At 45.1% G+C, this 21,339-nt stretch overlaps 1 protein-coding gene across 1 annotated transcript in view; it reads right to left on the bottom strand.

Moving 5' to 3' along the window:
- ARHGAP20 (Rho GTPase activating protein 20) overlaps positions 1-21,339 on the bottom strand; it is a 127,205-nt gene that overhangs the window by 70,869 nt on the left and 34,997 nt on the right. The gene's annotated exons all lie outside the window — the stretch shown is intronic.

Consider the following 21,339-nt stretch of genomic DNA (forward strand, 5'->3'; position numbering starts at 1 on the left):
GCAGGCACAGGGGCTCAGCTGCAGAGAACACCCCAGTCAAGAAGCCCCAGAGTGCCCACAACAAGCAACATGCACAGAGGGCAGGGGAAATGGAGCAGATACTACCCCCTCCACCCTCACAACAGCCCCACACTCAGATGGCCCAGGGGGCAAGAGGAACAGCATACCCGCAAGCAACGCACACACAGCAACAGCCAGTGCCCTCCAAAAACCGCAAGACCCCCCGTCAGACGACACGCAGACACTAAAGGCATTATGGAAAATGATGTGTGAACTACCCACTAAATTGGATCTTGAAACGCACCTGAGGCGTATCGAAGAGAAACAAGAAGTAGCCATATCAGCGGTGAAGCTTTCAGTACAAGAACTTGCCGAACGGGTCAACACCCTAGAACAGACGACAGGTGCTCCGTGTATGGACTTTCAACATCTCGTCGAAACAGTGGAAAAGCAGCAAAAACAAATCAGAGATCTAACCCTGCACTTAGATGATGTAGAAAATAGAGGACACCGTAACAATTTAAAACTGAGAGGCATCCCGGAAGACATCCCGCCAGAAGCGCTACATGACTGCGTCATGGCAATATTCAACAAACTCCTACACCGACCAGAAGACAGGGCAATAGAGCTCGACAGAGTCCACCGCCTGATAGGGGGGGGGGGGGGGGGGGGGGAAGAGCGCGAAATGCGAATTTTCCCAGAGAGGTCATCTGCCGGGTACATTTTTACCGACAGAAAGAGGAAATTCTGCGATTGGCATGGGAACAAGGTGCGGTCAGATTCAGGGGAAACGAGATCACCATCCTACCAGACGTATCCAGACTAACCTTAAATAACCAGAGGTTGATCCGCCCCCTGTTAGACGCAGCACGAAGAGCAGACGCAACCTACAAATGGGGACACCCCTTCCACCTGATCCTGCGCAAAAGAGCCCGTATATACACGGTCAAAACACCATCTGACCTAGAAGGGGCGTTTGCATTCCTGGAAGAGCCGCCAGTCCCTAGTCCAGACTGGACACAACCAATACACCCCTCGGCGATATCCAATTAAAGCGGGGACTCCAGCTATTACTAGGAATCAAAACTGTTACCAGCCACGACGCCTGGGGATCATCAATGCCCTCAACGCAGAACCCCAAGAAAAAGGAAAAGAACTTTTACATGGTCATCTCACACTGAAGCGCAGAAATCAGCTTTATAGCCGAACGGGGGCAAAGAGAAAAGAGCTAGCAAACACTACCCATATAACCCCTCAGAGAACACAAAACAGCTACACAGAAGAATTCTCAACCAATTCAAGCCGACATACCGGTGAACTAATGGACAACCCATTTAAAAGGTCGGGTCTCTACAGACAGGGACAGACAAGCCACGGCGGAGCAGCTCACACCCACAACAGAGCGAATTAACCACTCTTCGGTAACATCGGTCCGTGAAGACCACACCGCCAAGAAACACCACAGAGAACGGACCAGCGGCCCTCTTCTCCGACCAGAGCCTTTCTTCGTACCCCCAAATAGGGCGCCGGTGACATCGGCTCAGCCCCCTTCCGGGCAGGGGCCCAGGCCTCCGGATAAACTTAAAGTTTACAGTGATTAATATTTTATTTTTCTTGTGTGTGTCAACCCCCCAGTCCACTAACCACCCCCTCTTACCCTCCCCCTCTGCCCCCCCCCCCCACCCAAGTTTCTAACCACAAGCCTTAAACAACTGTCTTTGACTTTCAGGTTCCCTAGACAATTGACCATGTCTACAGACCACGCTAACCTCTCGGTGATTTCTATTAACACGCAGGGGCTCAACATACCTGAAAAAAGGTCCTCCATCCTCCATCTCCTCTGGAAGAAAAGGGCAAAGATAGCCTTCATACAAGAAACCCATTTCCGCACAGACGCTGTTCCGAGGTTCGAGAACGCAAGATTCCCGAAAGCGTACCACAGCACAAACGCAGAGGTTAAAGCGAAGGGGGTGTCAATCCTAATCTCCAACACCGTCTCGTGGGAGCATGGGGAGACGTGCAGTGATCCAGGAGGAAGATTCCTATACGTCAAGGGTAAGCTCGCAAATACACAAGTCACACTGGCATCCTTGTATCTTCCCAACTCCAACCAGGCGTCCTTCCTGGAAAGGGCCCTGGAGGACCTGGATGAATTCAAGGAGGGCACCCTGATACTAGGGGGGGGGGGGGGGGGGGATTTCAACATGCCACTAAACCCACAGGTAGATACATCAAGAGGAAGCAGCTCCCTCCGGACATCCACACACCGCAGGTTCAAAAAGATCCTACACAAGCACCAGTTGATTGATGCATGGAGGATCTTACACCCGACCACTAAGGATTATACCTTCTTTTCCCCGCCACATAACGTGTACTCCAGAATCGACTACTTTCTGGTACACCACACCTCCCTGGCCCAACTCATATCAGCTGAAATAGACAGCATCACATTCTCGGACCATGCCCTAATCACCCTCACATTATCACTTCCCACTATACACAAAAGAGAATGGAACTGGAGGCTACACGAATCCCTGCTTAAAGACCCAACAGCAGTAGAGAAATTAAGCCTAACTCTACAAAATTACTTTGAACAAAATAACACCCCAGAAATAAACCCCTTGATAGTTTGGGAAGCACACAAGTGCGTAATACGGGGGGTCCCTCATTAGTTTAGGGGCTCATATCAAAAAACAAAGAGGAGCGCAGCTACAAGAGCTACTAAAACGCATACAAAAACTAGAACTGGCCCATAAATCATCATTAGATAGGACACAAGGAGCGGAACTAGCAAAATTGAGGGACAAAGTACGTAAAATAAGTCTAGACCAGGCGAAGACAAACCTATTAAAGTGCAGAAGAAGGCACTTCTTTGCATTCGGCAACAAGCCTAGCCGGACTCTGGCGCGAGCACTGCGCAACGCCAGAGGGAGAACATACGTCCCACAAATTACAAACTCTAAAAAGGGAAGACTCTGCATATACCCAAACAGATCTCGGAGGCATTCAGGGAATATTATCAAAAACTATACAACCTTTCCCCCCCCCCCCCCCCTTCAATCAGGGCAGGACAGAGAATCATGTAAAAAACTAATAAAGGAGTACATCCAACAAGCGAAGTTAGGTAAATTCACGCAAGGAGCAATAGAAGTAATGCACGCTCCAATAACGCAGAACGAATTATCCAAAGTCCTCTCAGAAGCCCCCTCGGGGAAAGCGCCAGGCCCAGACGGCCTAACCTTACCATATTACAAAAAATTCACAGGAATCCTATCACCCCACTTCTTAAGGGCATATAACTCAGTGACAATGGGGCACAATATGCCCAGAGATTCATTAAGGGCCCACATAACTGTGATCCCAAAGGAGGGGAAAGACCCTGCACAGTGTCAGAGTTATAGGCTCATCTCCCTTCTAAATGCAGACTTAAAAATTTTCTCCAAGATACTAGCAAACCGAATATCTCTATACCTGCAGCAACTGATGCACAAAGACCAAGTGGGCTTTGTCCCACAGAGAGAAGCCCGAGATAACACGATAAAAGCCATAAACCTGATTCATCTCGCGGAAAAACTATCCACCCCCATGTGCATACTGTCAACAGATGCAGAAAAAGCATTCGACAGGGTGGACTGGGATTTCTTATTCGCCACCCTGTCACAACTCGGGACGGGACCCCACATGACACAGTGGCTAGCGAGCCTGTACTCCAACCCAACGGCAGAGATCAGAGTAAATGGCCAGCTTTCGTCCCCCTTCCCCATCACAAACGGGACAAGACAGGGCTGCCCACTATTGCCACTGATCTTTGTCATATGCCTCGAACCCCTCCTAAATCACATCCGGTCCAACCATGACATAGGGGGGCTAGCCCTTAAAGACACAGAATATAAGATCGCAGCTTACGCGGATGACCTTCTATTGTTTATAACCAAACCGCGAATATCCCTACCTAACGTAGTAGCAGAAATTGACAGATGTACAAAATTATCAAATTTTAAGATCAACTTGCAGAAATCCGCAGCAATGAATATTTCACTCCCACAGACCCTTACGGAAGAGCTCAAAGATGCGTTTCCGTTCCCCTGGAGGAGAGACAAAATCCTCTATCTAGGGATTTACTTAACGCCCAAGGTGACAGAGTTATTTCCCGCAAACTATCCTAACCTAATAAACAAGATCCGCCTAGACCTAAACTCATGGACAAAGGGGCTCTTCTCGTGGTTCGGGAGGGGGGCCATATTTAAGATGAATATCTTACCGAAAGTGCTATACCTACTTCAGGCACTACCGATACATGTACCGAGGCAATTCTTCCAGCAACTTCTCTCCCTCATGTCTAAATTTATCTGGGCATCTAAACCAACCCGAGTATCTCGTAACATCTTGACTAGATCAAAAAAGGAGGGAGGGATGGGCCTGCCGAACTTTCCCCAGTACTACCAGGCAGTGCATCTCGCACGCATAATAGACTGGCACAGACACAGGGGAGCCAAACAGTGGATAGACCTAGAACAGGCAGCGACATCGATACCCCTAGTAGTACTCCCATGGATCAAAAACCAGATCACATCAGAATTGACAAATCACCCAACTATCGGCCCCACACTGACAAGTCTAACAAGGATCCCGGAGGAAGCGGGAGTATCCCCTAGACCCTCCCCCATGTACCCGATATTGGGCAACCCGGATTTCCCACCGGGTAATGAGAGTAAAATATACCAAGAGAGGCTGGCGAGAGGGAATTTCAGGGCAAGCCATTTTCTCAGAGAGGGCCAGTGGTGGACGGATGAGGACCCGGGAAATGAGATAGATCAAGCTGGGCTAACATTCTGGCAAAGTATCCAACTAAGACATTTCCTTAGATCCCTCCCCCACCCCAATTTATACACGCGCCCCAAGACACAATTCGAAATAGCGTGCAGTGAAGAAGGTCCCTCTAGTCACACATTGTCAAGGATGTATAACATGCTAACCACACAAGAAGAAAACCCACCCCCAAGATACATGCAGCAGTGGGAGAAGGACCTAAATACAACATTCAGCCCAGAGGAAAGGGAGAGAATATTCACACTGACGCATACAACTTCCCTATCAAGTCAAATACAAGAATCAGGATACAAGATCCTATCACACTGGTACAGGGTGCCCTCCCACCTACATAAGATGTTCCCCTCGGTCTCCCCATCATGCTGGAGATGCGGATCAGAACAGGGGACTCTACTACATATATTCTGGGACTGCCCGATGTTGACGAGCTACTGGGCGGAAGTGTGGAGAATCACATCCAAATTCACTACACACACCTTAAGCAAAACACCGGCCCTCTTCCTCCTGCACCACTGCGACGTACCTATTTCTACATACAAGAATTCAATGGTGCGTCACCTGATTAACGCAGCGAGATCCTGCGTCCCCAGACTGTGGAGACAGACAGAACCCCCTACTGTAAGGATGTGGATAAACGTGGTAAACTGGACGATGGAGATGGAGGACCTTACGGCCACATTGAGAGGTACGCAAAATAAATTTAGGAAGACCTGGTATCACTGGATAGAATTCCAGAACACGGCAGAGTTCGCTCAACTCTGAGACTACACATAGACATCTGTGGTTTTCCCACCTGCTCCTTCCTAATCTTTCCGCCCCACCCCCCTCCCCAATAAATGTAAGTTCTCATTAAGGTTTCACCCTTAGAAGTTATACACAGCATAGTTTATTTGAAAACCAACAGTTCAGACAGATACGGTCCAGGGAAACAAGACTTTAATATCAAACAGAAATACAAATCGGACCAGTTAGAGTAACCACAAGCTGACACTGTAATTTCTGTCAAAGTTATCTAAATACCTTTGTATCCAGAAGGAACCACTTAACGGATAACCAAATGTTTGTAAATCATAATGAAAATGTTAAATAAAGAATTAAAATTAAAAAAAAAAAAAAAATAGCGACAACCACAAATGTCCACTGTTCTACATGGACGGCATTAGGCATTGCAGCTCCCATCTACTAAAAAAAGTGTTGTGCCAAGATTGCATACCCTGTTCATATGCCCTGTTGGGGCATATGAATGTCATAGAGCGAGGTACTCTGCTCGGGACCTCTCTTTATGTCCCCAAATGGAGAGACGCTCAACAAGAGCAGATTCTGTCCTGGGAGACCTTCTGCCATTTTGTCGTACTGCAACATTAGGGGGAGAGGAAGAGCCAGTTTGCATACCATTTACCCAGTGCGTCTCGAAGAGTCTCTAAACCAGCTGAATCTCTGCAAGAAGAATCAGCATCTTCTTAGAGTTCTATATGAATGAACAGGGTTGAGCTACCATAACAGATAAAGCCCCTGAAGGTGTGGCACTGTTCCTGAAGAACCAATTAGACCATTTTTCTAATCCCCGACAACCCCTTTAGGTATTAGTCGACTACTCTGTATCTCCTGGAATGCATTAGCTGAAGAATATCTATTTCTATGAAGCTACTGATTTTAGGCCAAGTTCCCACATGTCCGGCAGTCCATTGCAGTTAAACACCATGGTAAAATGAAAGCAGAACGGATCCCATCTATTTGTATGGGATGGTTCATGGGATCCAGCACATCTGTTTTGATGCCAGATATCTAAAAGAAAAATGTTGCATGCATCATTTTCCCCGCCTGGTTATTGATACCAGACCGGTGTAAAAAAAATAAAAGAAAAAAAAAGAGCACCAAAATGGCATAAGTTGTGTCCGACTCCAGCCTACAAACACTGGCCAGACACAAGTGATGGGAACCCGACCTTCCGGACTTGAAGAATCAATCAATTCAACATTCGGTAAACATCCAGTTTCCAGTAAAACGAACGTAATCCAATTTCTAACTTGTACCTTTCTTCTATAAACCGGCGCCAGGTCAGGAACTGTCTAAATATAATCTGTTTGGAGGTGTGATGTAACAAATCCTGAGCGCTATGATAGACGCTGACAGGGTGAGAGTCACTACCGGTGCCCATCTCCAGGAAAACACTACTTCTCTATCTTTGGCTTAAATATGATTTCTAAAAGCTTACAGGGATAAGAGCCAATTCCATTAAGTGACGTCATCTTATCACTATGACTGGCTGCCTAGCTATCCATGCAAACAACCACATAGGATATTGAAATACCACAAAAATCTCCAATAGTCCAAAGGAAAATATACTGTAAATTGCCCATAACATTAAAAGGGATGCATCATCAGAACATGACAGGTTATTAAAATCAGATTTCAAGATGCAACATCACTGTTTTCCATCACTTTAATAGGGCTGAGTTGCAATATGAGATATAGTTTGCAAGCCAATTCACAAAGACAAGGCTCTGTCTACAGCCCCCTGGTCCCTCCCTGGTCTCCAGAGTAGGAGGGGTAAGAGGGTTAGATTTGTGTGCGGACTTTGACCCTGGTATTGGACCCTGCTCAAGGATGGAATGGTAATTTAGGTGGACACAAAGCAGACAATGCAACAGAACAGAACTGTACTGCAGTCAGAATAAGGGTGGACACCCACTGGAGTTTTTTTCTCCACTGTGCTGCGAGAGTAAAGGAAAAGTCTCGCAGCGCAGTGCGAGAAAAACACCAGCATCAAGCCGGGATATCGCCAGTCTTTTCAATAGGGCCAGCGGCAGCAGCGCTAGCACCATTGAAAAGAAATGGAGAATGCCGTGGACTTCTGCCACAGCTGTGGCAGGAGTTTCCTTCACCCCCTGAATGAATAGCTAAGCCCTTGCTGCTATTGGCTGAGCCCTCAGCCAACAGCTAAGCCCTTGCTGCTATTGGCTGAGCCCTCAGCCAACAGCTAAGCCCTTGCTGCTATTGGCTGAGCCCTCAGCCAACAGCTAAGCCCTTGCTGCTATTGGCTGAGCCCTCAGCCAACAGCTAAGCCCTTGCTGCTATTGGCTGAGCCCTCAGCCAATCGGCACAACCCTTTCAGGAGGCGGAGATTTTTAAATCCCCGCCTGCTGAAAGTGCTGGACAGCAGTGCCGGGGAGCCAGCCAGAGGATGCGTCTGAGCGGCGGAGAGGTGAGTAAATTTTTTTTTAACATTTTTTTAACACTTACATTTCAAGCCCTTCCCCAATAATCATACTGCAGGGCTTGCAAGAAAGCACTGCTTTCAATGGGATCAGCAACAGTGCTGATCCCATTGAAAGCAATGGGATATTATTTTGCAATTCTACCACAGCTGTGACAGAGGATTCTTTCATCCCTGTGGTCCCCGCGGGGATGAAGGAAACTCCTGCCACAGCTGGGACAGCTGTGGCAGAAGTCTGTGGTATTCTCCCTATGTTTTCAATAGGGCTAGCGTTGCTGCCGCTGGCCCCATTGAAAACACTGGAGATATGCCGATTCTATTTTGGCGTCTTTCTCGCGCTGCGAGGCAAGAGTTTTCCCGTGCTCTCGCAGCGCAAGAAAGAAAATATCGTCAGTGGGTGTCCACCCTTAATGAGAAAGATGATCACAACAGAGGCACCTATTTTGATGGTTACACTATTTTATGGGCACACAGCTTGGCGGTTACAGTCTCTGAAGGGCACACTCCGCTTGGCTGTTGCCATTAGTTACACAGAGGAGGAATAGTCCCCATTAGGCACACAGCACAGTGGTTACAGTTTCCTTAAAGTTCACTTAGAACTCACAATAGATGGTACTCAGGGCCTAGTGGGCTGACCTCAGCCTTGGTTCACGCAAACCAGACAGGGCATCACAGATTCCACCTGCCTGATTTCCAGGCTTTTCCAAGTTATGAGGTCCTTTCTCTCAGCTCACCAGGCCAGACACAGTCCAGAGAAGGTCCTCAGCAAGCCCAATTCCAGCCAAAAAAACGTTATCACACATTACGAGTCAGGACAAATACACTTTTTGCTTGCAACACTCTGCCCAATGCACCATTATTATATCAGAAAGAGTGACTATGAGGCACGCTAACCACCTCCTTTTATAGTCCAACCACCACCGAGTACAGAGCCCATGCATTGCTACATTTCTGCAGCTGAAGACATGGCCTGAATCAAAAGCCTACCCCTGAACCCACCTTCAAACAGGGAGATGATGACAACCATTAAAAGCACAGTAAATGCAAAAGATACACATTAGTGGGGTATTAGTGTATCTTGACGCCACCAGAAGTGTTGGTGGTGGCAAGATACACTCAGGTTGACAGCTCGGCCACTCCGCCCTCTCAGGTCCTGCAATTCAGTAAAATGTGCTTACCAGGCGAGGGAACGTCGGCGGCACAACGCCTTCCCCGCCGGGCTGCTTGCACTCGGCTGTGGTGTGGGGGCCAGTAACGGAGCGTTGCCTGAAGATAGTTGCTGCCGTAGTCGTACCTCTACTGGTCTCTGTCAGTGGACTGTGAGTGGTGCGGGACAGTGATGGAGCAGCACCGGCGGCACACACCTTTTGCCAGCGACCTCGCTGTAGTGGGCAGCGGCGGGGGACATTGCGGAAGCGGCGGTGGCAGAGCGCCTTACTCGCCACCCTCCCTGCACTCTGCATTGCCGAATCAGGAAGCGCCGGCGGCACAGTGCCTTCCACAGCCGCCTCAAAAGTAGCTACCAGGGGGAGCCGCAGCCGAACAGTACTCTGGCGGTGCTGCATGAGCGGGAGCAGGGACACAGCAGCGGGGACGCCTCTGCCAGCACCCCCGGCTGCTTCGCCCGCAGGGGGAGCGGCCACAGGACTATGGTGTGCCTGGGAGGGAGGGGGCTGTCAGCTGTGAGGCATAGGCAAATCACTGTCCAACTATTTGTGCCAGGGATGGACAGTTAGCGTCAGAGGTAGCACTAGATCTATACGACTAAGTGGTACACCTAGCCCTCATCCGAACACTCCATCCCTCTCAGAAATCACTGAGAACAGCCGCTGCTCGAGTTTTGTGGGCTGCCAGGACCAGCAGCCCATCGAGCTCTGCAGCCAATTAGGTACAGGGGGCATCACCCACCCTGTCAATCTTGACTCCACCAGTTCTTTCTGGTGGCGTCAAGATGCACGAATACCCATTAGTGGTATATAGCAATAAACCTAACAAGGCTGACTAGTTGGCTTAATTGGTGCAACAATAGTAATAATGCATAGCGACCCCAGTCCATTTCGATTGTAGCATTTGCAAGAGGCGCCAGTCAATATAGTAGGCAGTTGTGCAAAATACCACCTAATGGGGGACTGTACAACATTTCTTTCTGGAGACTTTATTAGGCTATGGACACTTTTCTGTTAGTTAACTCGCATTCATTACAGTCAGTACTTGCCATAGGTTAAATGGCATTTTTTGCAAAACCTTGTTTTGGGTGCCCTTGCGTCATAAAATAAACAACATATATTGCAGTGATAGGCATTCTGGCTGTATTCTGCTCGTGCAGAAAGCAACAAGATAGCGGTGAAACCACATCTGAACAGTTCAGTGAATAAAACACTGTACCAGAACCAAGATCATAATATAAATACAGCAACAGAGCCAGGCTCTGTACATGCACAGATATAGCACATAGCAACCTTCATATATTGATGCAATGCCAGAACCAAGCTCATACCCAATACAGCCCCAGAACCAAGCTCATACCCAATACAGCCCCAGAACCAAGCTCATACCCAATACAGCCCCAGAACCAAGCTCATACCCAATACAGCCCCAGGACCAAGCGACTGTGTTGTAGGGGAGCTGGTGGACTGGCAGTGGTGCCTCGAAATATCAGAGAGGAGGAGACAGAGCCAGGAGAAGGATGATTCAAGAAGCTGCTGCACAAAGGAAGATGATCATATGGCCAGCCGAACCTAAGAGGCAGTCGCCCCAGCCTACATCCGCCTGGTGTTCCCCCCCCCCCCCCCAAAAAGCTAGTGGTCAGCAACCTATGCGGCCACACAGGTCATATGTAGTCAAGGCTAGTCAAAGGCTAGAAATAGAATATAGTGATGGCTGCGCAAACATGCTGCTGCTCCATTCATTTTCAATGGGAGTGCTGGAGACAGCTGAGCGGCAAAAAACCCGGGTATTTATGCCAACTTCATTAAAATGCAGTGGCAACTGTGCATGCTCAGCCTAAACTTCATTTTGACATGACTTCAAGGTAGTGAAGTGACCCCCGTAGTGACAGGCAGAGGGGGACAAGGGACCCTCATTTTCGGAATCAGTGGGTGTCTCAGTTACGAGACGCCCACAGACTAGCAAAGTTACCCCCTATTTGTAGAATAGGGGCTAACTTGTTATTTTCGTACAATGCCTTTAACAAAACCACCAAGACCCTACTAGAGCCTACTGTATTTATTTGTTTTCCTTTACACAGTGGCCTTTATTACTAAAACACTGTAGCTGCATCATTTACTTATCTATATCTACTAATCCTTCATCATATGAAAAGTAAGGAGCCTAGAAGAGAGGCTTTGTTTTCCACAATGCAAATCACCAGAACAATCTCTTTGCAGACACTGAACATGCAGGTAATACCACTATTTACTACACTCGCCTACAAAACCTTTGTTTATGTTCTTCTGTCTTGGCCAGTGTTTCCTGCAGGGAGTGCTAAACCGCTCATCTTCACACATCGGAGACCACTATTTATATATTTATAGCTACAGAGGAGCGGAGATCTATCTGTTGCCTTTCTACAATACTCCAACAGCTCATAAAAATGAGAAGACTGCATAAGAAATCCTAGAGAGCTCCAATAACAACATGATATTAAATAATTTCTCATCATGTCACCGACCCCATGGCAGAGGCTTGTTTTTCATTTTAATCTAATTATTATAATTGCTGTTAGAATAAATGATTTACTGGATAGTTCTAAAATCAGGGCTGGTTTTAAGAGTGTGACAAACTGGGCAGTTGTCCAGGATGCCCATTTTCTCAGGGGCCTGTGAGGACAGGATCCTCAAGAGCAAGAAAAACATTCCACTTCACCATCAGTTCCAGTGATCTCTGCCCAACAATAGAGTGGCATGTCAGAGTATTGTTCGAATACTGTATTATATATGGCATTACTTTGGCAGAATATGGTAATATAATGAGCAGTAGATCCATTTTGTGGATGCCGTGTGGCAGTGTTATTTGGCAAAAAAAAGTGAGCAAAGGAGAAGAACTCAACTTTGCTTGTTCCCCTATTTTGTACAAAACAGGCCATACATTTAGTTAGGTCATATAGCTGTGAGTCTAGAGCGGTACAGTTTCTCCTTGTGTAGACCACCTAGTAGGTGTGGAACAACTTAAAATGCCAGGCAGTGTTCCTCTGGGAAATTTGGTATGCAAATAGGAGATTTGCCATGGCATTGTAGCATCGCCCATTTGTTAATAGCTCTGATACACTGCAAATCCCTAGATATGTTATGGTTAGCAAATGCTATCACTAATATAGTCTCCTTAACATTACTGTGATGAGTCTATCAGTATAGGCTGGTGAAGACTACATATGGCACAGGAAGTCCCCATCACCCAGCACTCATTTCATTACTTTGTTGAAACATATAAAGAAAAACAGCGAGACAGATGGCATGCAAGAATCATTATGCCCACGCCTTGTCATTAGAACATATACACTGACTGACTGCAAGTTTGTGACTCATATTGCGCTTGGTGAATGTTTACTTACTGAGTTTTATACTACTTTGACCTTTCTTAATTCCTAATACCCTCTCAGATCTTTACGGTCACATATCACTGTCATTGCAGAGCAAAGTTGAAAGAGCAATAAACTTACTCCACCCATTGGGATCCATTTTCAGGTCCATATGGGGAAGTACTAAGGTAGTGTAGTGGCCCAGAGTTAGGGCCCCCACAGCACTTTATTAGCTAGTTCAAGTGAAGTGTATGCGTGTATGTGTTGTGCTCAAGATTCTCGGACAACTCTTCGTTAAATATAGACTGTACGTAGATAACCACTGATTTTTTTGTTGAATCATCCCTTTTTCTAGAGACATTACTTTCCCATTGTATGGGTATTCTTATGGACAAGTGTGCACCAACCGTACATCGATAACGGTTTGCCAAGTGTTGTAAACATTAGATAGTAATAAGGCCTGACTATCCCTAACTGTTAAAGTGTTGCATAACAGTTATCCAGCTTTCATTTATCTTGTTCAAGTAGATCTGTTGTGGCTCAGTACATCATCATAGTCCCCTCCATAAATGTCATACATGTTTGTCTTATGTTGATGCACTGTGCAAACCTGTCTTGTTATTTTCAGTATGTGTGTTGCAAAACTACAGCGCTTGAAGGGTTAAATGTTTAATAAAATCCTAAGTCTGCATGTAAATTTATCAAGTCTGTCATGTCATGTGGTATAAGAGAAGGTATAAATGTGTGTGCCGAGAGCGGGAAAAGGGTCTTGGTCTTCATCTTCAATCTGTGTTCCATCTTGTCTGCTACCTGAGTTCCACCTAACACAGAGCCACATGAAGGCACCTTCAGCCTTCTTGTGGTGCAGATGAAGAGGGGGAGAGATTTCCCGTGTCGATTGTGTTTTGGATGTGAGTGGAGTGAGCCCCCCAAGAATGAGAGAGAGCATTTGTAAGTAACTACTTCCTCTCAAGGCCAGTGCAGAGGTACTAATCAAGTCTCAAGTTTTCCTACGCGGCTGTCCAGAGCCAGGATCACCGTGTAGAGGTACACCTTTTAAATTGTTACAACCATGCATCTCCAAGGCTGGGTGGAGGTACTTAAAGCTAAAAATTGCTGTCAGAGTGTCTGTGGAGTGACCATACCCCTTTCCTCCTCCGGAGTGTTCCCCTTCCAGGAGCGGTTCCTGGCAGATAACGTAGACTGCAGGACTGGTGTCATCCTGAGTTTCCTCCCTGACCTCAGATCTTTTGTCTTGCCTGCACTGTACAGACTTTAAGTGAACTGTCTTGTATAATGTATTGGAAGTCTTCTAAAGTAAAGTTTATGCCGGGCTCTAACCATTCCTAGAGACCTGTAGTAGTCAAGAACTGTTTGTGGCTGCATTTATTCTCCACTGAGGGTCATACTGGTGTGTGAAGGAATGGTAGTGTCACCGTGACAATTACAACCCGTTATCCTGTTTGGTGGGCATCTTCCTATCCTAGGGGAAAGATGTCGCCGGTGGCCTGCAGTGATACTCTGGCCTTGGCTATGTGTGTCCCTCCGGGAAGAAGTTTGGTAAGTGCCACCATGACAAGCCAACACTTGACCCTCCCAGCTACCCATGTATGTCAGGTGTCCGGGGTCTCCCTATGGGATGCTGCATATCTACTTGTTGTTAGTATTTGTAATAAAAAGCTATACTTTTGTAGTCCGATGCCCGACTCATATCCTGATCTTGGTCGCATGACCCACCTCAACAAATCGATTTGCAAAAACATTGCACAGTGCTCGTTCCTAGCAAAACATTTGCCAGTATAAAAGGAGCTTTCCAGATATCAAGTAAGGATTTAAAATGGAATTATTGGATTAGTGGTTTCCTTGTCAACGTGGTAACTAGCAACAAAGAAAACTGACTTTCTGCCTTGAAGATACATCCAAAGAAAACCTTCAGCACCAATTCATTTCTTATATTTGTGTATGAAAATTTTAATTACTGTAAATGATGCAGAAAACTTATCATAAGAGAGAAGTACAAAGTCCAGGAAAGTCACATGAACATAATACAAGAAGAGCGGATATGTCCAATTAAACCATGAGTCAAGATATATGATATCCAACCACTGACATGGAATTCGGAGAATATCTTTAAAAGGAAATTAATTTAGTTGCGGTTTTCAATGTTTTGTAGGAATCCTGTCATCAGCTATTTACTTTTCCCTAAGTCTGGCTGTTTAGAATGTAGTGCCTTGGACCATAACAAAGACCATCACTAAACCAAAGACTGTAATATACTGTAATCTACATGTTGGCATGTAGCACCAGCGGAATAGCATCTCTAAAAAGGGTTACTTTAATTTAACATAGACCTAGCAACCACTTTATTAGAGACCCATCTAAAAGCAAGTTGGACCTCTTTTGGCCTCCAGAACCACTGCAATTTGTTGTGGCGTCCATGCACAGGTATCCGAGGACCCACGGTGTGCCAAGAAAACCTTCCACCCACCATTACTCCACTTCCTCAAGCCTGAACTGTTGATAACCGACAGGAAGGGTTCATCAAATCACACGATTTGCCCTTTTATCAGCCCGCTGCAACAGAAATCTGGACTCCCTTGACCAGGTGATGTTTTTCCACTGCTCAGTGAGCCGAATTTGTAATTCCGTTGTCTGCTTCATATCCCGGTACCTGTGTCGCCTATGGTCTCCCACAACATTGCACTCTGGGGTTGCAGCTCTAATTTCCATACATGGAAGCTCCGATTGTGAAACAGCCAATTAAGTGGTCAGTGTATAATACAAGTAAGATGTCTCATGTGTGCAATGTTTAGCCATATGCCAACTGTTCAGATAACACTTCGACTCTTACGAGCAGGTGGCATGTCAGTTCTATTTCATAAAAACCTCATTAGCTGGAGAAATGATATTTTATGTCTCGTGCCCTGCTCATAAAAGCTCTTGAAATAGTCAGATGAACTGTCAAAACAATTGGCAAAAGTCTTACAACCACTGCCTGGAACCAGAGCTCTACTTGCAATGAAAGACAGACTTAAACAGAGCTAAAAGAATGATTTTTGGATAATATCTGTGTATATTTCCACTGAAGATGATGGTAACTTACAATGTTTGGCTTGGAGTGAGGCCAGGGCTTAATTCCTCTTTAAATGAGACACGAATGTTACACATGTATTCTCATTGTAAGAATCTGCTGGCTAGCTGCTGACCTTTCATCAACAAGAATAGATCTATTCAATGTGTTAGTGAACACAGGCTGATACATTTATCACAGCATTCTCGTCCTTGATTTAAACTAACACATCAGCTACATGGAGAAGATTCAGCAAGAATGTATAAGACGACTTGACCAAGGAGCTTGTATCCATTCCCGGTTCTTGTAAAGGCAACATTAGTCGTCATTATCTTTCGTACTATTCGCCTGGACACAATGACATTTACTGCTTTCCTCTGGGGTAATAGGCTGAACTAGATGGACATGTCTTTTTTCAGCCTTACACGCTAGGTTACTAAATACTGGTGTCATATTCTGCAACATGATGCAGGTCTGACCTAATAGTGTTCCCCAAGCACACCGAAAGGAAAATTTCCACACAGGGTGCCATCTACCCCAGTGTTTCCCAAACTCCAGTCCTCACGGCCGCCAACAAGTCAGTTTTTCTGGATTTTCTCAGTATTGCACAGGTGATGTAATTATTGTTGGTGCCTCAGACATTGCCATATGTGTTCTTTCTATGGGATATCCTAAAAGTACGTCTTATTGGGGGTGCCTGAGGACTGGAGTTTGGGAAACACTGATATAACCTAAGGACAGCACTTTAAATCTGTCATACGGATTGAGAGTTTTAAGCCTTATCCAGATATAGTCCTAAAACTTAAAATCAATAGGAATTGATAGCAAATCCACCGGTCTAGTGGTGTCCTTGCCACCTCCCAGTTCACTACGGCCATTTATTTTTTTTAAAGTCACTACAAAATATGGAAAAAAAATTGCAGATTTTTTTGCGCAAATTTTGGTGCATACTATATTTGTGCCAATTCCCCTATATGGTGAGCCCTATATATTAAATGCTTTCACAATAGAAAACACACTGTTATGAGCTACTGTACAGTAGGCGGACTCTGTATGCAGCTCCTGGCATACACGCTAAATGGGTCCATTAGCCCTACAGAGGCCAAAAGAGTGTCTTGTTGGCCTCCATATGAGTAGTATACCTGTAAAAGGAATAGGACGAAAGAGTGTAGCCTATGTTATTCCATTTAATGCCATCAAGTTAAAAAAACAAACAAATGTGCTTTTATTTTCAATGGGATCCCATGGGTGATGGATTCACCTCTACCCTATTGACTAATGGTTAGTGTGCTGTCCATGCACAGTCATTTGCAAGCATGGACATATGTGAAAAATCACACATATGAATAAGCTCTTAGGCCATATTCAGATAGCCATATGCAAGTTTTACTTAAAAAACTTGGCCAACATGCATTGGACAGCACAAGGACTCCCTTCCATGAATTGTCCAATATTCACAGACCCTTCATATTGCACATGCTATTTTCGTCAGTGGGAATGGATGAGAATAGGACATGCAGGAATTTCTTTCACATCACATGGACTATCATTCTGTGTGAAAGAATCACCATGTAAATGGCCCGATTGGCTATAATGGGTCCATATGCTATCGATAGAATGTATGCACAGCTCACGGCCCAAATATACAGCTATCTGAACGGGCTTTAGTTTCTGGATAGTTTTCTGGCAGTTTACTCATTCATTTGAACTGCTGTAAAAGCACATGCAGCCCACTGTACAGACCATATTAAAATAGCAAAAAAAAGAAGAACTAAAAGAAAATTGTGTTTGTTTAGTTTTTTAAAGACTTTAATGCCATCTGTGGGGTCGTAAAATCTCTTGGGGCATTTTAATTCTTTGTGGCTTCTTTGCTTTATTACCTAAATGCTCCTGATGGTAACTGGGGTGAATCGGATAATACGAGTAAACCATGGAATTTGCTGATTAAAAACCAGAAAAGCATTGCTCTGAATTGGGAATGTTTCTCTAGGCTGACCATTGTGAATGGAATCATGGACATCAAAACACTCAATGTTTGTAGCAGCCCAAACTGTGCCAAGCTACAGTAGTTCAGTAGCCTCTCGCTCTTCATGCCCTCATTATAACACAGGGATCTGAGGTTTGTGCCAGACTTTTCTTTATTGCCACAGAACTTTCCAAGCATGGCTTCTCTGCCCTCATTTCCAGCCTCGTCCAACTGGCAAAGAGCTGAAAGTTCCCATCAGGGCTTCATCATTACTTGTACTATTTACCTATTATTGTATAGAGACTTGTTAATCCATCTACTGATTCCAACATCTCATTTATTATCTTCTAGATGTGTGCCATATGACTAAAATAGCAGAGCAATCTGCAACAGAGTCTATGGGTGCTACTGCATTTACTCCATGGGGGACGAGCTGCAATACCGGACATAGTCCATGGGGCAAGAGTGGCGCAGTTGAGACACGAAAAAAAAAAAAAAAAAAAAAAAAGCAGATTGTCTTCTGGTTCTGTTCTTGTACAGACCCATGAAAAGTTTTGTCTAGATTGGGAACCGCTTACCTTTATCAACTAATGGGATAGTCTCTTCCCTTGGGATTAGATAAGAGCTGGGACATGGCGCTCAGCACTGGCAGGGTCTACCCATAGAAACTCTAGTATAATTTTGCAGTAAATAAGTGGACAAATGGCCATACTTTAGTTCCACAATAGGGGAAGCAGCACAAACATTACGGTTCAGCTCCACAAATAGGGAACAGATGCAGGTTTTGGCAAGCGCTAGGTATCCTGAGACATTTTATTTGAGGTTCTCTAGAACTAGATATCTTTAACCCCTTAGTGACGAAGCCTGTTTGCGCCTTAGTGACGGAGCCAAACTTTGGAAATCTGACATGCGTCGTTCAACGTAGCATAACTCCATAAAGGCTTTACATATCCAAGTGATTCTGACATTGTTTTTTCGCCACATGTTGTACTTCATTTAGGTTGTAAAAAGAGACCGATATAATTTGTGTATATTTATTAAAAGTACCAATATTGGAAAAATTTTGAAAAAATTGTCATTTTTTCACATTTTCAACCGTAATAGCTCAAATATGTCCAAACATACTGTACAAATTTTTGATAAGATATATATTTCCATCTGTTTACTTTATTCTGAATGCACACTTGAAAAACTTTTGTGTTTTTTTTAACCATTTAGAGGACATACAAATTTAACATTACTTTTCAGCATTTTGAGGAACACTTTGCTTTCCTGCACCAAACCAAGTTTGCAAAGGCTCATAAGTGTCAGAATAATAGATACCCCCTCAAATGACCCCATTTTAAAAACTACACCCCTTAGTGTATTCACTGAGCGGTGTCATGAGTATTTTGACCCCACCAGTTTTTTTCAGGAATTAATTCAATTTAGAGGAGAAAAAATAAAATTTCATATTTTTGCAAATATGTCATTTTAAAGACATATTTTTTTCCTATAGAGCCCATGAAAATGAGGATTTACACACCAAAATGGATACCCCCGTTTCTCCCGTGTTCAGAAACATACCCATTGTGGCCCTAATCTTATGTCTGGATGCACAACGGGACCCAAAATGAAAGGAGTAGTCGGTGTCTTTCAGAACATAAATTTTGCTTGAAGGCGTTTTAGGCCCCATAGCACTTTTGTAGAGCTCTTGAGCAGCCAAAACCAAAGAAAGCCCCCACCAGTGACCCCATTTTGAAAACTAGACCCCTTAACAAATTTATCTAGGGGTGTACTGCCCATTTTGACCCCACAGTTTTTGAAAGAATTGAAGCAAAGCAAAAAGAAAAAATTGTGATTTTCATTTTTTTGTCAATTCTGTCATTTTAAAAACAGCTTTTTTTGTACAGCACACACATGAATGAAGACTTGCACCCCAAAATAGATACCCCAGTTTGTCCCGTGTTCAGAAACATACCTATTGTGGCCCTAATCTTTTGTCTGCATGCACAACGGGGCCCAAAATGAAAGGAGTAATCGGTGGCTTTCAGAACAGAAATTTAGCATGAAGGTGATTTAGGCCCCATTGCCTACTTGTAGAGCCCTTGAGCGGCCAAAACGACAGAGAGCCCCCACAAATGACCCCATTTTGAAAACTAGACCCCCTAACGAATTTATCTAGGGGTGTACTGTGTATTGTTACACTAAAATTTTTGAATAAATCTAAGCAAAGCAGTAGGAGAAAAATTACAATTTTCATTATTTCGGCAGTTGTATCAATTTAAAAACAGTTTTTTTTGTACAGCACACATAGGAATGAAGACTTTCACCCCAAAATGGATACCCCCGTTTGTCCCGTGTTCAGAACCATACCCTTTGTGGCCCTAATCTACTTAAAGGACACATGGCTAGGCCTATAATGGATGGAGCACCCGTTGGATTTCAGGGTACAACGGTATAAATTCCAGGCCCCATTGCCCAATTATAGAGCCATTGAGCGTCCAAAACGATAAAACCCCCCCACAAATGACCCCATTTTAAAAACTAGACCCCTTAATGAATTCATCTAGGGGTGTATTGCGTATTTTGACCCCACAGTATTTGAATAAATCTAAGCAAAGCAGAAGGAAAAAATTACGATTTTCATTTTTTTGGCAATTTTGTCAATTTAAAAACATTTTTTTTGTACAGTGTACATAGGAATGAAGACGTTCACCCCCAAATGGATACCCCCGTTTGTCCCGTGTTCAGAAACATACCCATTGTGGCCCTAATCTAGTTACAGGAAACATGGCAAGGCCTGTAATGGAGGGAACATCCGTTGGATTTCAGGGCACAACTGAATAAATTCCAGGCCCCATTGCCCACTTGTACGGAATAAAAATTGACACCTTAAAAAAATATCCCCACACACACACACCCACCCCCCCCCACCCCCCCGCCCTTTTCGGCGTTACCCAAATCTTAGATAAAAGTAATAATGTGAACTGTGTAATATTTCCAAAGACAAGGGTAATTACGGAGGCTGGATGGGTACATGGGGCTATAAAACCAGGTATCCCCCCTCCTCTCATGCTTTTTGGGGGTATTTCGTGACCTCAGTGGCGGGGATGGGGTGTAAAAAGTGGCGCTCTGTGAGTCTCCGTAAGCCTGCTGAGGTGCGGCGGTCTCACACAGAAGGCGCTCAACAAGCTGCTCCTGGAACTGCAGGAAGGCGAGCGTTCCCGGGGCTTCTTGTAAATTGCGTATTACAGGTAGCGGTCTGAATAACGCCGGGCTCACACGGCCGTATGCAGAATCAGCTTGCGGAGGCCCGCAGCGGATCCCAGCTGTGAGCCCGGCTGTGACCCTGCGTACGGCTGCGTAATGTACTGCGCATAACTGCCTACTCACACAGGCGGTCATACGCAGTATATATATATTTTTTTGTTTGTATTTTCCGCACCGTCGCTTAGCGATGACGCGGGTACCCGCAGCCCGTATACAAGGTAGTTGCGTATGGGCTGCGGGTATATCCGCGACCACGGAGCACAATGGGCTCTATGTTGCGGATATCTGCGGTAAAATAGAACCTGCTGCGTTCTCTTTTCTGCGAGTGGATTACGCAATTCCGACCCACTAATGTGAGCGAAATTGTGTAATCCAATGCGATTGATCTGCGTATTACCGCGGATCAGAAGCATGCAGAATCCGTAATTCCTATCCGGTCATGTGAGACCGACCTAAGGTAGATCGCTACCTTTTTTTCACGTGACCGG

Source organism: Eleutherodactylus coqui, chromosome 1 (assembly GCF_035609145.1).
Source record: "Eleutherodactylus coqui strain aEleCoq1 chromosome 1, aEleCoq1.hap1, whole genome shotgun sequence".
In the NCBI taxonomy this organism is placed as follows: Eukaryota; Metazoa; Chordata; class Amphibia; order Anura; family Eleutherodactylidae; genus Eleutherodactylus; species Eleutherodactylus coqui.